Source organism: Anastrepha obliqua, chromosome 2 (assembly GCF_027943255.1).
Source record: "Anastrepha obliqua isolate idAnaObli1 chromosome 2, idAnaObli1_1.0, whole genome shotgun sequence".
In the NCBI taxonomy this organism is placed as follows: Eukaryota; Metazoa; Arthropoda; class Insecta; order Diptera; family Tephritidae; genus Anastrepha; species Anastrepha obliqua.
In genome coordinates this window covers 87241508-87254559 of record NC_072893.1, presented here as the reverse complement: position 1 = coordinate 87254559, position 13052 = coordinate 87241508, and the positions used below count along the sequence as shown (strand labels likewise).

The window sequence follows — 13052 nt, the reverse complement described above, 5'->3', positions numbered from 1 at the left end:
ACAAGCTTCTGAGAATTTCCTTAATCTCTGCGGTATTCAAAAAGCTAAGTATTTTAATGGGAGAATAGAGTAAAATAATGTATTTTAAAGAAAAGTGTCGAATACAATAAAAATGCCGATGCATATGGATGTAAATAAAATTTGGTGTAGAAAAAAGACCACCTACAAATATACAGTGGCTGACAGAAGTCTACATACACCCCTCCCTTTCGTTGTTTACAAAGTACAAGCACTTTACTTAAAAATGTGTTTATGCAATTTTATTTGAAATATTTTTCTAATCGACTTAACTATAACAAATCCATTCTTTAACATAAAACAACACAGTTATGCTAAAAAAACGCAAAACAGCGTTGGCAAAAGTGTACATACAGAACCGGCTTGTACTCCTAGCTTGTACTCTGATATCCTATGTTGTGATAACGGTAAAATACCGTTTGTCTATTTCTTTCCTTTTCTTATGTTTGTTGCTTTGATAATATTGATTTTAGTTGCAATTTGAATACTTATGCTGAAAACAGTGAACACCGTAAACGCAATCCCGACCCAGCTCTTCCGATCAAACTAATGAGAACCCCATGTAAATGAAAAGTTCCTTCCTTCCGTATCGTAGTACCGTAGATTTTATTTCACGATATTTAAAAAATCCCCGTAATACCGACTCAGCTGATTGCTCTCTCACCACACAGTGTTGCCAAGCAGTACATTTCGAAATAATTTACAAAATAAACTTAGAAAAATGATAATTTTTGTTAAAATAGCTTAAAAATGAAAAATTGTAACTGATAACGCGGATGTCTGAAAGTGTGTAAGCAAAAATATCAATGGCAACATTATGTAGATACAACCAAACACATACACACACAAACCGATGTATTGTGTAAATATGTAATTAAAAGAACGCAGTTGTTCTCGGGGGTGAGTTTTTGTGCACGGTAAGGGACTGCGGTAAGGGATTGCGTACGGTGTTCACTGTTTTCAGCATTAGGCATCTACAATGGCTCCTCGAAAAGAAATATCAGTTAACGTTAGAAATTTAGTTATTCAGCACAGGAAAGAAAAAAATCATATGGCGAAATTAAGATTTTGAGTAGTGGAAATCTTTATTTTATTATAAAAACACCATTAAACACCACAAAATTAATCTATCAATTTTTTTACTAAATAAAAAAAAAAGATTTTGAGTAGTGGAAATCTTTATTTTGACCTTTATGCGCTCCATTGCTTGTATATTTGTAAACTACAGCTATCTAGTTCACAAGTGTCAAATATGGCATGATTGACGTACAACGCCATTTGCAAAAATTATAAATCTTCCGATCGGGTTATTAATTTTCGCTTTTATCTAAAAAATCAATCGGTTGAGAAACTGGTCAATAAATAAGGGAATATAAAGGCGTACAATCAACAATAATCAACAAATAATAACAATAACAATAACACAGTGATAAAAGAAATTTAAAAAATAAATCCCTTAACTGGTAGCTGATTATAATGTAACGTTAATTAGTAAAACCCAAATAAGACCCTCTTGCAATCTATCCAAGCTATGCAAGTCGGTATAAATAAAATATTTTTTTATGCAATAGCAATAATTGGTGACAAATAGGCATAACATAAAATTGAATAGCAACAAACAAGTATATGATTTAACACATGCGAGGTGTGTTCAAAAAGTATCGCGAATTTTGAATTTTCGCAGGTTACGTACTAGTAATTATATTCGAAGTTCGATTTTTTTGTTCAGTTAATTGTTGACGGCTGCTTTGCTTGCACGAGTTTCGGCTCGTCTTCGATTTTTACCTATTCAAAAAGATGGATCAAAGAGCCTGTATCAAATTTTGTGTAAAAACGAAATTAAGTGCGTGGATGCATTCCGAATGTTGACTGTGTCATACGGAGAAGCTACTTTGGACCAAAGCAACGTTTATCGGTGGTACAAAATGTTCTCGATTGCAGGGGCGTTGTGCATCATGAGTTCTTGCCACAGGGTAAAACGGTATATAAGGAATATTACTTGCAAGTTATGCGCAATTTGCGGGAAGCAATCCGCCAGAAACGCCCGAATTTGTGGAAGAACAAAAATTGGCTCTTGCATCACGATAACGCCCCTGCTCACACATCGTTGCTTGTGCGCGACTTTTTGGCCAAAAACAAGACACAAATGATGCCACAGCCACCGTGTTCCCCAGATCTGGCCCTCTGTGACTTTTTCTTGCTCCCGAAACTGAAGAGGCCTGTGAAAGGACGACGCTTCGCTACGATTGAAGAGATAAAGACGGCATCGAAAGATGAAAGATAAAAAAAAAATGATTTTTTGAAGTGCTTCGAAGATTGGAAAAAACGTTGGCACAAGTGCATAATTTCTCATGGGGATTCCTTTGAAGGGCACAAAATGGATATTAATAAATAAATAAAAATTAAAAAAAAAACACAAAATTCGCGATACTTTTTGAACACACCTCGTACATGCATGTGAGTGTGAGAGTATCAAAAATGTGACCCATATAACCTTGAGACGTTTATACCACGTTTCCAATCTCGTGGAAAAGTGTTTTCATACTCAAAATGAAATCGAATATTTACCAGTCTCTGCAGAGGAGTGGCCGCTTTTAGAGAAAATATTTTATCTCATTTTTTGGTATTTAAATAGAGATCGATTACCTGTGCAATGTGTTTTTAATTTCATTCGGTTAATTATTTATGAAAGATGAGATCAGTACTTTATTTTCGACTTGTCGCATCCTTAAGTGTGTATTACAGCAACAATATGTGTATGTATGTCTGCTCATATGTATCATAACAAAATCAAATAAAGCTGTTTTTATTGAGCAGTTTGGTACTGAATGTCGGTGACTGACAAACAGCATCAATAACGCTAAATAGTTGGCACACGACCTCGGCTTGGCCACAAATGCCTCCAAACGATGACGACCTCGATTTTCTACTATTTTTCTCAAGCATACATACATACATACATAGTTTGTGATCAACAATATAAACAAACGTTCGTACCCATATACATGTGCATATGTGCATGTGTAGGTATACATATACATACTCGTATGTTACATTTATTTATGAGACTAAGCTACGTACTTGGAGTTACAAAAATGCACATGTAACAAAATGTATGCACACACACACGTGCATATGTAGATACATATTATGCTTTGAACGTGAAATTCTTTTATAGGTATATTCTATTTGTAGTTTTTCGGAAATGCCTCTAATGAATCTACTAAAATTTTTGGCATCTGGAAATATTTTGCCTTCGGATTTCATTCAGATAGACGTTACGAGTATTTCTCAAATTACTCGTATAACGTTGCCACCTTTTTAAATGATTTAATAAGTAAATTGAATATCACGATATGCATATCAAGTGAAAGATTATTTTCGCCAGCTTTGATTAAGAATTTTTTTTATAGAGTTGCCATCTAATTTTTAGTTTCAAGCTTGTATTTAATTAATTATTTAAAAAGCAATTTATGTGCAGGTAAAAAGCGAAATATGCTGAGGATATTAGTATTAAGTGAACATTTAGTTCTAATTTATATTTTTCTATTTAAAAATTTAATTAGTATCACAACATACAGAAATTTGATATCTTACATCTTAAATATATAAAATATCTTAACAGGGTTTCCAACTCATTTTTAATACAAAATTTTTCATAAATTATAATTAACCCAGTCAAAAATATCCCGCTTCGTTTTCACAACAACCGATTCTACGTTACCGAAATGACTCAGGTTTATATCGGGCCAGCGATTGTCACTTCGGCAGCATTCCTAAAATATTTGTATTATTACAACTGCCCTTAACTATATCATGGCATATATGTATATGTATATTTAGATACATAAACGAAATTTGTAAGGATGTTGAAACACCTTGAAGTTCTGGTATAGTTTTAAGCAGAACGGGTGCTCCACCGCATATTTGTAATCAATGTACTTGGTCGCTTTAATAGAGTCAAAATGTCACAGCAACCGTTAAGGTCAAATAATAATTTCAATAAAAAATGAATAAATTTACAGTACAAAGCATTTTTTCTCGTTTTCTTTTTTAGTTGTCTTTTTAAGTTAAGTAGTCATAGCTTTAGGTCCTTTCGAACATATTTCTCTTGAAAATTGAACGAGAGCAGAAATCATTGAACAAGTGCATGATATTGCTTGTGGAGATAACAGTTTGGTTAAGCATGAAATTTCAGATACCATAGGCATCTCAGATAAATGAATACTCCATATTTTTTATGAATGGGTACATTGGAAAAAAATTTTGGAAAAGTTAGTGCCGCATTCGTTAACATTCCAACAAAAAATTTCACAGAGCTACCGGAAAATCATTGCAGAGTTGGCACGACGTTTTTGGAGGGCTATTGGAGTAAGTGTATTACAGGTAAGAGAGTTTATATTGAAGTAAAAACTAATTTCATTAAAAATTCACATTTTTTAAATTTTGCTGTCACCCCTTTTGAGCCAACCTGTAAAAGTATTTAAGAAATTCCATAACAAAACCATGATTCAATAATAAAAGGTGGTGAAATATTTGACAACTGATTTTGGTTGCTACTTAATCCATTGATGCAATTTGGAAAGAAGGGCATAGCTTTTTCCCCCCTTTCTGATATTGCCATATTACCCCAAGCCCAATTAATAGTTTTATTTTTTTTTTGGTTGGGTCTTCCTACTTTTTAATCTAGCCCTCAATTTTACAAGTCATTCCTTAAGATGGGCCAACTCTTTTTCCGCACACGACAATCAATATATGGTATAAATAAAAATTCGTTTCAATAAAACTACGCTTATTATATAAAAAACGATTTACTCAAATTGAAACTCAAACGATTTAAGCAAAATTCCGATGAACATCGAAAAGCATGACTAGTTAACTTCGCCCTCTTCTGATCTGGCCTTATCTCGAAATCCGTTGCAGAGAATTAAAGCACGCAAATTGTTCGCCTGGTTTGAATGAAGTGCCACACGATTTTACTCAGTCTTTTCTTTTCATTTTGTCTTGTGGGACATGAACAAACTTAACACCCTCTTCTGTCTACGTTTTGTGGCAAAATAAAAACAGGACTGTCTGCAAACTTTTTTAGCAAATGTTTTAATTTCTATGTTTTTGAGTAGTTTTTCTTTAGGAATTGCGCTGAAATAAAAACTAGCTTTTCCAAGAGAACATCACGGATTTATGTAGTAAATAGCTCAAGATGGCTGGCACAGGGATGACAGGTTACATCACCCTTAATAATTGATTCATGAGCAAAATGCATTAATTTAACTTTCAACGTTTTTAAGGTTTCTAACTGAATTTATTTTAATGTATTTAAATCGGTGTGTGTATGTAATTATCTTTATAAATTGTCAAATAAATATTTCAATCTCATTTGAACCAATTTTTCAAAATGTACATTTTTAAATTTTTTTAAAAAAGTATTTCTATCACATCTATTTTTAATTTTCAATATTTCAAAATTTTTGTCGGTCCATACAACCTAAGCATTCCAGCTTTGCTGACTGAAAAAAAAGGCAAACCCCGTTACGGTATATAATTTCGCGGAGTATCGAAATTAAAAGAAGTATATTAAATTTGGAAACATTTTCTGATATTAATACATATTTTATTCGTTCACCTTCAACAACATCAACATTGTTAGCTCAACAACTCGGCCCGGGTTTTGGTTAGCTGTAACATTTGTCTCCATTTCGATTTATTTGTCTCTTGAGTTCTCCAACAACGTATACCAAATAGCTCAGCGTCCCATCCAACCATCGCAGTTTTGGTCTTCCTTTGCCTCTATTTCTTCTGCACGTACACAGAGAATGTTCTTCGGTGGGGATACTTCGACTGCCCTTATAATGTGACTAACCGATTGTAGACGATTAAGCTTTATTGTCATGGCAATATCCGAGTGGTTATACAGTCTTTGAAGCTCGTGATTCAATCGTATTCTCTAAATGCTGTTTTCCATCTTCTTTGTTAGGTTTTTAGAAGTGCAATAAAGAAACAACCAGTAAAAGAAAAGGATAGATGGGAAGCTTACTTATAAGAAAACAGATATTATACTTATATATTTACCTACCTACATACACTAAGATTCATAAGTCTACGCTCCTTTGCAGTTAGTTGAAAAAGTGACATGAAGTTATTAAGTTTTTGCAATATTTTTTTCTTATTTTTAACTAACATAGCCGCATAAAATTTATTTAATAAAATAAAATGCTTAATTTATCTTAGATTACGACAATTAACAAATAAATAAAATATTTTAATTGAAACGCACAAAATGAAAGACTCCAAAAGTCTACGCTCATTTATAAAAATTTAAAATATTCAAAAAACCCTCAAAGATATGCACGTTTTTAATAGCTTGCTGGGTACCCTTGACATTTCAACAATTCCCTGAGTTCATTTTGCATAGAGTTTACCAATTTGGTAGTCGCTTCGACAGTAACCTTACCCAACTTCTCCCACATAACATCTTTCCTTGTAATTCCTCTTTGCTTGTAATTTCCTTAATTTTCCTTTATTTTTTTTTCAGAAAGCTTGATCGGCATGTTCAGGACTATGGTAGTATGACATGGAATACATACCGCTTAAGTCAGGACATGATAGAGTATTTGACGCAATCCAAGATCGATGAGTGGATAATTTACAAAACTTTATTTCTTGTGATGTGTTGATTTGGAAGGAATTCATGTTTTGCAAAGAGCTAGAATTTCCCAAAGAATTGCGACAGGGAGAATAAGGTAGGCAGAAGGTAAATAGGTAATTCTTTATTTAATTTATAAAAAATGATGGCTAACAATTGATTTGATTCATACATTAATTCATTTAATATATTAAAGTAAATAAAGAAATAAATAAAAATGTTTGTGACAATAACGATGTTGTCTGTCACAGCTCTTAACTCTGCTATAAGAAAATCTCTATAGTGCCAAGCTGAGTATATGACAGGGAGAATAATTGGATAGTCCCGACGCGACCGATAACATTGCATACCTTATTATAAAAAAGTTGGTATTGACGGAACTTGTTTTCAGTGAGCCCTCCTTCCCATGGATGGATGAAGTGTCCAGAGAAGGCTTAGCAAAGCACAGTACCAGCATGAATAACTTCTCATAAAAAACCATCTGCCGGAAACGGCTTAAAACTGTAGGCCCTTCCATTTGTGGAACAACATCACACGCTCTACAAATAGGAGGAGGATCTCGGCCAAACAACTAATAGAATTGTACGTGCCAATTACAATATTTATTTATTTTTAACAAAATAGTTTCATATTGGCGAAGCTTCGCAATTTCGCCATCGGTTTTAAATTTAATAATTAATTCACAAAATAAAATCTTGGATTAAGTGAAACAATTTCTTGTTTTAATATTAGACTTGGCGATTTCCGCTAATAACTTCTATTTGTACCGTTCGCAGTTTGTTTCCATTTAAGTAAGAAAATACTTTTTTGCTACCATTTTTACTAAAAAAGATTTAATTTGTTCCACTTTATTCACCTTCTTAAATACAACCTTTTGTAAAGGAATGCCAAAAATTTAATGTCACTAGTAAGCAAACCTTTAATATCATAATTGAATCATGCCGCATAGCAAGCTTTTCTTATGACTCTTCTATGAGTTGTAACACTCATAATTTTTTGAAAAGTGTTTCTTATCTCATCTTTTACTTTTGAAGCAGTTATATTTGCATCTTTCTACACAAGCCCTATAATACTGCGCTTTTCCCTTTCTGTTAATTTACAATGACGCCGTGCTTTTGGCCTTGAAGTTATAATCCCGGTATTTTCTTAGTTTATAATTATTATCCGAACTGATGTCCATGCTCTTCCCATTTTTCCCCCACAATTTTATAATTTTTCTCTCGCTAATGTCTATTTTTTTTAATTTTGCTTTCTTTGTAAGGCTCCAACAAACTAAAGGCTTATTAAATAAAAATAATAATTTTGCTTAACAAAAACATCGTCTTAATAATACAAAAAGTGAATCCGCAAATTATGAGTGTAAACTTTCCACACTCGCCTTCTTCTGCATTGCCGAAAATAGGTACCGGCAGAATCGGTGGTGACGCATTCACTTGATAACTTTTTATCGCCAGCATGACAACTACGATAGTAAAAATCGAAAATGATGAATTTCATTGCGTAATGAGCTTATCGTTAGAATTTCGTTGGTAAATACTTGGTATATAAAAATTGGGGGAACGTAGAATTATGACACCTAGTGTACATATATCCACCTGGCAATGTAAACACTTTTACTCATTTATGAAATATGAAGTGACATACCAAATACCATTTTTATGTGACTCCTAATTTATAATTCTATAAGTAATTATATACATTGTATATACATATAATTGGCGCTTACACCCCTTCTGGGGGTGACGTGCGTCTTGATGTTTTTCCACAAACGGAGGCACCTACAGTTTTACCCCGAACAGCAATTTTTTTTATTTTTATGAGGAGCTTTTTCATGACATGAATACACTCGGAGGTTTACCATTGCCTGCCGAGGGGCGACGGCTATTATAAAAAACGTTTCCTTCATTTTGATGTGTCACCGAGATTCGAATCTACGTTCTCTCTGAATTTTGAATGGTAGTCACGCACCAGGATTTATAATTTTTGCAAATCATATTTGACACTTGAGAACTAGACAGCTGCAGCATACAAACAGACAAACAATGGAGCGCGTAAATGTTAAAATAAAGACTTCTATCACCTAAATTTTTGTTTTTTTGTTTAGTAAAAAAGGTATTCAAACACTAAATAAGGATTTCCTTCACTCAATATCATTTTCTATTTTATTCAAAACAAAATTGAATGATTAAATTTGCTCCACCTACGTGTATAAATGCATTTTTTAGTCAGCTAATTTTCTACTGATTTTTGGAGTTGCCTTCAATTAAAAAATTTAATATACCTATTTCATTAAATTTAATTTCAACTATTAATTTTTTAATAAAATGCTGAGTATTTCTAAAACCCTCTACATAACGCACGTATCTCTTTGCATACGCACCTTCATCACAAAGCAATTTCCCTAATGTTTTGCCACTAAAGTGATTGCAACAGAAACGCCACTAATAGAAAACAAATTACCCTTTAAATTGCGACCTGCCTTATGTACTTTATTACCTAATAATTCCAACTTAAGTAAACGGAAAAATAATAGAGGAAACTGAACTTACCTCACTTGTTTAAAAAGCGTGACATTCCGTGACAAATATATGTTTTGAATTTTCAAATTCCACGCTGCCGATAAGTTACTTGTACTGTTGTAATATACAAAACTACTGTTTGTTATTGCTTAATTTCTTAATACATATTATAAATATATATATGCATTCTCATTGTGTATTTTGCAATTCAGTTAAACAACAGTATTTTTTGTTCTGAAATGTTCTACATTCAGGCAAGACAACTCAACACTGATACAAATATTTTTTATTACAAAATAATTATTATTTTTCAACTTGCATATATTTAACTTTTTTTTATATTTTTTATTGTTGCTGCTCGAATTCCAAAAATTAGTTACAGTCCACTTTCAAGTGCTCGGTAGCAGCTTTTTATTTTACTTTACTTTTGATGAAGCGCGTTGCTCTGTTGCCCCCTTTGCGCCTTTATTGGCTGTTGCGCAGCAAGTTAACATTTACTCTTCTTGTTGTTCTTTCATTGTATGTACCATACTTGTGTGGCCTTTTCGTGTTTATATTGTTTTATTTTAGCTACCGTTTTTGCAGCTTGTTACTCTTGAACTCCTCATCACTTTGTTGCACAGACTTAGTTTTCATGTACACATACACAAATTCACATAGTAACATTCTGAGTAATTCAGTGATTTTCGTATTTAATTATATGTTTTTGTACGTAAACATTTTCCGAAAATTATTCAATTTTTGCATGTGGCTTTTTAGCTTAACCCAATTTTGCAATGAAAAAATCTAACTATTCTCTTTTTTTTAATATTTTTTTCTACCACTTTTGTTATTTTAATTATTTCCGCAACATCGTCAATATATTTGCAGCAATGTGCGTTCGATACGCTTCGTTTACATTGAAATCCACCACACAGCTTTTGTTTGGAGTTTAATGTTGGGCATGTTATTGCTTGTTGCAACAGAACAGAAACATCACATGTTGCTATTGTTGTTGTCGTTTTCGTTGGTTTTACTATGTATTACTATATGCATATACAAGCGTATGTAGTTTATTCCGTCAACTAAATTTCCACCTGCGAATGCGTTGAAATGTAACCGTCAACTGAACAGTGAGCCAGAAAAGCGAATGAGCTCAACTCGGGCTTTGCTAGCACCAACTTCAATACCAACATCGACTGCGAAGCTGTAGCTGAGCTCGGGTTACATTTGGCTGCCCGACCGGCTGCTCTGTGTTGCCGCCAAACAACACTACTGCCAAATCGCTAGTGTTGAAGGTATCGCAAAACAAACTGGTAAGAGTTATTTCAATTTTCTCATACCATCAAAGGTATGCTATGTCTGGCCATCAGCAACTCTCTTCGTTCTGCAATTTCCACAACTGGCACTTCCCATTTGACTTTTCTCTACTCACACTTGAGCTAGCACAAAAAAACGTCTACTTGTACATTCCTCATCAATACTTAACTTTGTCCGAACCCTTGAAAAGTGATTTCGTGTATGGTTCATGTTTCTTTTCCTTTTTAATTTTCTTCGTTTTTTCTTAAGATTTATTTATTCTTCGCTGTGTTACTCGAAATTTCTATTTTACAAGTTCTTCTAAATTGTTTATGCATTTTGTTTTTTGTATTTGAATTAATATCTCAAATATTGTTTTCACACTGATTGAAATAAACCAGCAAAGAATAGAGTAAAATGATGATACGAGTATTATGTATATTAATAGTAAGTAGTAATATTAATAATTGGGTAATAAGTAATAGTAAGTAATAAATGGATTATCATTTTCAAATAAAATCACCTTTTTTAATTATTTAATTATCTTTATATTGTTAATTAATTGTTGAATATTAAAAAAACAATTTTCAAAGAAAGTACAATAGTTTTTTTTATAAAGATAAAATTTCAATATCATATGTACTTACTTTTTTTAAGCACTGAAGGACATAGTAGCTAGTGTGCTAATTACGTTAGGGTTATATTGTATACATCCCCTATAAATAATAATAATAATAATACTTTTTTTAACCGTTGCCCCCTTGCCGTAGCTAAATATTTGCGCGCGTCTATCATTTGGTAGGGTCCTAGTACGAAGCCCACTGAGTCCATGAGGCATCATATGATAAAAAATAGGTTGTTGATTGAAATTCTTCTTTTATTTTATTTTTAATTCAGTTTTATTAAGCTTTATTAATTATTTCAATTTACCACAAACACATCTTCTCATTTCAACTTGTCTGCCATTTTGATAGAGTAATATATATATATATATAATATATAATTGGCGCGTACACCCTTTTTCGGTGTTTGGCCGAGCTCCTCCTCCTATTTGTGTTGTGCGTCTTGATGTTGTTCCACAAATGGAGGGACCTACAGTTTAAAGCCGACTCCGAACGGCAGATATTTTTATGAGGAGCTTTTTCATGGCAGAAATACACTCGGAGGTTTGCCATTGCCTGCCGAGGGGCGACCGCTATTAGAAAAATGTTTTTCTTAATTTTGCTTTCACCGAGATTCGAACCAACGACCTCTCTGTGAATTCCGAATGTTAATCACGCACCAACCCATTCGGCTACGGCGGCCGTTGTTAGAGTAATACCAGAAAGAAAAAAAAGGATAGGAAAGGAATTGGTTGACAGATACAGTGTAATATAAATGTACACCATAATACCAACACTTATAATAACGGTCACCCCTCGACAGGCAATTGCAAGCCTCCGAGCATAATTCTGCCATAAAAAAGCTCATCATTAAGTATTTGCCGTATATAGGTGGCGTAAAACTGTAGGTCCCATTATTTGTGTGACAACATAAAGAAGCCCACCACAAATTAAAGGTGGAACTGCGCCAAAAATCGATCAAAGAATGACATGCATACATATACAATAGATATACTCTATAATATAAAAAAAAATTGTTCGAAGAGCATCACTAAAAAACTACTGCCCTGATATAACTTTTTTTAACTTTTACACCGTTGCGCAGTGGTTCCTCCGAAAAAATAAAAAAATTAGAGTTTCTCGGTCCCTAAACTTATGTGTAAATGCCATAGACAAATAACCGAAGTAACCAAATTAGGACCCCTTAATTGTCCAATATAAATTATTGTTATATTATATTTCAATAGAGGTGACGTAACAACACTTCATTGTGTTCTGTTTGTGATTTCTGGAAAATGGATAAAAGAAAGGTGTTAGTGATAAAGATCTACCAGAAAACAGGTACGTACTACCATTCGGTAGTACACAGGTGCTAATCTCTGTGCATGAAACATCAAATGATAGAATAGCGGTAGGCCCTTAGCAGGGAATAGCAAACCTGCGAATGTATTTTCGCCACGAAAAATCTGCTCATGAAAAACGTCCATGACATGATTCTCGCTGATCGACGAACGAAAGTGCGTAAAGTAACAGAGGCCATAGGTGTGCCGACCCTCACGGCAATTAATATTTTACATGATAAGTTGGCGATGAAAAAATTGTCGTCTTGATGGGTGCCGCGATTGCTCAAAGCAACAACAAGCGGATACGGCTGTTAACTTTGAAGCAGTGTTTGGAACAATTTAAGCGAGATCCGAAGGAATTTTTGCGTCGAGTAGTCACCGTTTATAAAACCGGGATACGTCATTACCCACCAGAAACTCTGCAATAATCAAAACAATGGATTTCTCCCAGTGAATTTGCTTCAAAGAAAGCGAAGACAGTCCCATCGGCCGGAAAGTACATGGCGACGATTTTTTGGGATGCGAACGATGAGGCCCCATGGATTTTTTAGAAAAAGGAAGAACGATCACTCCTTTTGTCGAGAACAAGGCGAAGTACATGGTGTCATCAAACAAACTACCGGCGCACTCGCTTATCGGCTCCCACGAC

General features: G+C 33.7%; 1 protein-coding gene across 1 annotated transcript in view; it reads right to left on the bottom strand.

The window, feature by feature from the left end:
* Positions 1-10293, bottom strand: part of LOC129237314 (myb-like protein AA) — a 119469-nt gene extending 109176 nt beyond the window's left edge. Inside the window, exon 1 of the mRNA XM_054871983.1 lies at positions 9211-10293. The gene's annotated coding sequence lies outside the window, so the exon portion shown is untranslated. The remainder of the gene's footprint in view (positions 1-9210) is intronic.
* Between the last annotated feature and the right edge of the window lie 2759 nt (positions 10294-13052).